The sequence below is a fragment of the Alligator sinensis genome, unplaced genomic scaffold (genome assembly GCF_000455745.1).
Source record: "Alligator sinensis unplaced genomic scaffold, ASM45574v1 scaffold23_1, whole genome shotgun sequence".
Classification (NCBI taxonomy): Eukaryota; Metazoa; Chordata; order Crocodylia; family Alligatoridae; genus Alligator; species Alligator sinensis.
This window is the reverse complement of record NW_005841890.1, coordinates 4065361-4071114: the sequence shown is the minus strand read 5'-3', so window position 1 is coordinate 4071114 and position 5754 is coordinate 4065361.

The window sequence follows — 5754 nt, the reverse complement described above, 5'->3', positions numbered from 1 at the left end:
TTAGAACAACAAGATTTTTGCAAAAAAAAATTCTTTCATTGCAAGCTTTTGGGCACAAACACCCTTCATTAGGCATTGGAGAAAAGATTGTAAAAGTTCTCCTGGGTAGAAATGAAAGTTCATATTTCCTAGGATGTCATAGATGAGTCAATAGGTGGAAAACGTTCCAGCCCTGTAAACCCACTGGGAGCTGGTCCACAAGTTTGTAATTCTGTCTTCTCCGGCACAAACACAGGAGGAATTGGGTGTGAATAAGAGAGCTTCACTCTCACCCGCTGTTCTCCACCCATCCTGTTGTATCATTAGTCCCTTACATTTTGTTTCTCTTTATCTGTAGTGACTTGCCTCTGACTCCTGGGAATTGTTGGAAGGCAGCAGGTTCAAATAGGCCCTGTAGGTCATCGGAAGGACCCACAAAGAAAAGGCACATTTCCATGACAGCTGAAGCCATGTGATCCAGTTTGCTAGAAATACCTGAGCAGGTCCCGTTGCTGGGAACAGGGACTGCCTTAGGAAAAAGGAGCCCAAGCCCCGTCTTATTACCTGTCAAATTGCTGGGATATTTCCTCAACCACTTTCAATTATCATCCTCAGGTTTTGACCAGCTTTTCATCCAGTTATTTTCCCCTGTACAGCTGCTGTGATCACATTTCTTCACCCTACAGCTGAGATGGTTAGTGTTTATTGAGATTTTCTTTGTCTATGGAAAAATCGTTTGCAGCTGGGGTCTGTATATCCTGATTTCATCTTCCTATCCCTTGTGGTGTTTAAAGCTTTTGTATATGATTAGGTTTGGCCTCAAAGCAAGAATTACATGTTGGAAGACTTCTGGTTTAATCTTGTTTTCACCCTAATGAAGAATAAAACTTTTTCACCAGAAGGGAGGGAGCCACTCCTTTCCTCTATAGCCCAGAAATGTCAGTAACCTGATGGTACTAGGTCAAGTACCTGGCATGTGGTCAACTCAGGTTCAAATTCCTTTTGCACTTGATTTGGAGAAGGCCTTGAACAGAGGCCTGCCACTTGCCTGGGGCTTGTGCCAACCCTTGGTCCCTAGGGTCACTGTCCTGTTGGAGGTGGTAAGTACACAATACTCATGATGAACAGCTCTCCGACTTGTATCTGGATCTTCCAAGTCCCGGGGAATGTCCTAAGCACCAGGAAACCGTTCCCTCTCTGTTACTTGTCTCTCACTCTGGTTTTGGCAACAAGTTGCATTCTTGATCTCTGAAACCAATACTTTTCCCAGGCAATGTTCCAGCTTGGCTGAAACAGCATGTTCTTCTTTGGGAAGTGGGGAAATTTCTGGCCAACTCTAGTGAAATAAGTGTAGGGTTTGTTGGTTGCCTCTCTCCTTGCCTGCTCCATACAGCAGTTAGAAATGAATGGAGGAGCTCAGGTCACAAGATCAGGAGTATGAAACAAGTACATCTATGGATGTAGACCCAAGCCAGGACCCAACAGCTTAAACTAAGAAAAAGCTCAAGTCCCAATTTCGATGCCTTCTAGTCAGGTCCACGGTGCAGAATAGGATTTCCTTGTAACCTATAGTTCACCTGAAGACTTGTTGGATTTTAAGTTAGTTTCTCTTCTCTAGATCTCCCATTGCACAACAACAGGGAAAGGGGTGTGTGTGTGCATGCGTGCGTGCGTGTGTGTGTGTGTGTGTGTGTGTGTGTGTGGCTTAATATGTAGTGCTCCAGAACCCTTACTTATCTAGGCCATCTTGGCATACTACAGAAGGGCTGCTATGGAGATCTTATGAATAGGTCTACAGCTCCAATTTCACTTAAAAGAACTGTAGTTTGTAGGTCTGTCTCCTTGCAAGCTCCTCAGGGAAAGATATAGTACAAGGAAACAGGAAAACAGTCGGTAGTAATTATTTCTAAAAACTTCAAGTGGTCGCCTGCAATTTAAAAAAAAATATTTTAAATGGTGTCAGCAAAAATCCACATAAGTAGTGCATTACTCATTAATGCACTAAGTTCAATTCCTCTCAATATACTTTCTGAGCACAAGGGACTAAGTCAAGGGATCTAATAACACATTTTTATCACCTGATGAGGAAGCCTTTGTTTTAAAGCACTTATTTTCTCTCGTTTCATGTCTAGGATCAAAGTGCACAGAATTCCAATACAGATCCCTCGAATGAGGCTAAAATAAAATAATAAAAAGGCATCAAAACAATTCCAAAAATGAAATCTTATTAATGTCTCTTTGGTTTCTGCCAAATGAGCTATTTCTCTTGACTTGGACTAATCTTGTGGACATAATTAATTTTCTTTATCTCCATTTCTCCTGAAATTTCACCCCTTATTTCACTTCCAAAGGATGAAACAAGTTTTCATAAATTGGAATGACTGTATCTTCATTCTTCTCCTTTTTTGTCATGGTGATTAGTTCAAACAATGTTTACTACCTAATTAGAAGTTTTGTGTGATTTAACAGTACTTGTGAGATTAAATTCTCTTTTACAAATAAATGTATATTCCTCTGTGCTGTCCATCATTTTACGTTCTTCTCCTTCTTATGACTTCAGTGACATTTGCTGTGAATGCAAGATGTGTTGGTCATCCAGACCTATACCTTTGAGAGGAATAGTCTGCTTTGATCATCCTGGTTTAGCTGTATCTGCTTGCAATTCTTTGATGCTCATCAAACTCCTGGTCCAATTATAAAGTTTGCTTCTGAGTTTTTTCTCTAATTTGAACCTTAGAAATGAGCTTCAATAACTGCACAGGCTAAACGCCCAAAGATAGGAGATAAGAGCAACATGCAGTACTAAATGTCATCATTGGTAAAGAGAGATAAATGTATGTGTGAGCAATGGGAGGGGGGTGCTATCTGTAGGATGTTGCAAATATCAAGTCCACCTTCAAAGCATCTTGGTGAAAATGTCACGGTGCTGGGAAATGGCCAGATTGTAAATCTCTAACTGATATACATAAGTGTGCTCAACTGTGAGGAGAGGGCTTAGAACCTGACCCCAAATCCAAAATGGCATTCCATTTTAGGCTGAAAATGGCCAGCATTTATTCTTCACAAAATTTGCTGGAATGTAGGCAGATGGGTGTTTAAGAGCTTTAGGACTCACAGAGGGCACCATCTACATAAGACATTTATTGCACAGTTGACTAATTAATTGTGCAGTAAACTTCTCAGCATCTACACATGAGGCCTGTGCGAAGTGGCTAGTATTCACTTTGGATTTGGCTGATTCAGGGGACAGTGAATCAATTTGGTCATTCAAATCACTGTCTCAAATTGATTCAGATTAATCTGATTTGGAGATTTGGCTGCCACTTCATAGTAGCTAGGGTCAGGAGGGACCTGAACAGATCATCTAGCCTGACCCCCTGCCACAGGCAGGAATGAATGCTGGGTTCACAAGACCCCAGACAGGTGATCATCCAACCTCCTCTTGAATTTGCCCAAGGTAGGGGCGAGGACCACCTCCCTGGGAAGTTGGATTCAGATTTTGGCCACACTAACTGTAAAATATTGCCTTCTGATCTCCAACCTAAACCTAAACCACTGAATAACCTGAATCTCCATCTCAAGCAGGCCCCAGGCCCCACCCCCCACCCAACCTACTCTCCCAGCCCCATCAATGGCTGCCCTGCTCGGCCCCAGAGTCCCTGCTTTAAAAAAAAAAAAAGGCCCCACACTCACCAGCTCCTGCCATGCAGGGGGGTGATCCCCACTGCCCTCCACTGACCCATGCTATGTGGGGGGCTCTGCCACTAGCCCCCATACCCCACCCACTCTTCCATCCCAGTCAATGGCTGCCCCAGCTGACCCCAGCATCCCATCCCTTTTTCATTTTTTTTTTAAAGCCCCAAGTCACCGGCTGTTGCCAAGAAGGGTGGGATTATCCCCACTATCCTCCACTGCCCTACACTGCATGGGGGTCTCTACCATGAGTCCACAGAGGCCCCAAATGATGCTGCAGCAGCCAATGAGTATGGGGCATTTTTTGCTTGTTTGTTTAAGCGCTGGGATGCTAGGGCTGGGCGGGGCAGCCATTGATGTGACTGGGAGAGTGGGCGGGGGTGGGGGTGCTCAGGGGTGCTGGGAAGCAAGCAGGGGGTGGGGCCTGGTGGGGGTCCCCCCCTCCTCCAGGTCCAGCTCCCTGCAGCAATGAGTGGGGACTGCCCAAATCTCTGAAGCTCTCCAAAACTGTTTGAAACTTTTCCAGTCAGTTCAGAGAGCTTCGAATCGATTCAGACCTTTTCACTGGTCTCCTGATATGATTCAGATTCAGAGATTCAGCCGCTAAATCATGCCGAATCTCCTCCAAATCGAATCAGCACCTGAATCTTGGCACAGCCCTACTACACACACACACCCCGTTTAGGGCATGGGGAACTAATAAACTCTGCAGCAGGGTAGGACATTTAAACACAAGTCCTATCCTGTTTGGGGGGGGGGGGGGGGTTGTGCACAACAGCACACATGTGGATACTGACCCAGCTGGCTGAGGCACAAAGGTGTTTCAGGATGAGGGCTGCCTGCTGGCTAGCCCTGCACTGAAACACCCTCGTGCCCAGACCAGCCCCTCTGCAGCACAATAAGCCTGGTGAAAGCAGCCCTGGGTTGGCAGGCTGACCCCTGCTGCTCCTCCCCTCCCAGATCCCCTGCCAGCCAGGGCTGTTCTGACCCAGCTCAATGTGCTGCAGTTTGGGTGCATGTATATACCATGTGCCCTAGAGCAATAAGCTCCACAGTTTATTGCTGCACACTAATGGCACATGTAGGTGTGCCCAGTATGTAGCCTGCCTTCAACCTAGTATAAATTCTGGATTTATTGCAAACCGGGGGGGGGGGGGGGGGAAGCTATCTAACTTCAAGATGTACCAACCAAGGGAGAGGCTATGGAGAAATAAGGCAATAGGCTGAGCAAGAAAGAGTTAACTGAAAGAGTTAAGAATTTATTATATATTTAAAGACAAGGATTGAAAACTGAAAATGAGGGTTGTTAGTCAATCATTTGCACCTCATTTGTCCTCCTTCCCACCCTCCACTTTAATGACAGCTGTCAGTCATTAGACAGTCCCCTCTCTTCTCAGGGGAGAGAAAAATAAAGGAAACACCAAGCTACTTGGAAAAATCCTTATGCAGAGTTTTCAGCTACATAAGTCATGGAAATAAAAAGCCCTGATCCACCAAAGCATATCAGCTTATGCTTAATATTAAGCACATGAACAAACCCATTGAAGTCACATGCTGAAGTGATTTGCTGAATTTAGGACAAAACCATTAGAAAGACCTCAAGGCACAACTGGTGCTTCTCAAGACTTTTCTTCCATGAGTGTTTGGAAGCTACAGTAGGAGCTATGTTTGGACCATTATCTATAAGAGGGAGAGAGCTTTAATTTTGATGGGTTATTTGGCTGGCTGTAAGCCTCAGTCTGTCTGTAATCATCATCCTGTGCCTGGTGCACTCCAAACACTTCTGTAACTGAATAAATATGAAAGGGATCATCATGCAAATTCATCTCTCCCCTCCCTAATCATAAGTTACAATATGGTGCTTTCAGTCCCCATGTTTTATTTCTCCTTTCTACCTCCTGCTTTTTTCCTTCAAAAACCTCCCCTTAATTAGGCTTGATTCTCTTTGAAAAGAAATTAAAACTAAATGACATGTGAAGGTTCTGTTTTATTGCATTAATTTCACAGATGGTGAGGGCCTAGTTTATTGAATGCTGGTATCAACATTAATCCTATTCTCTTCTCTCTGCTAAATAAGACCTA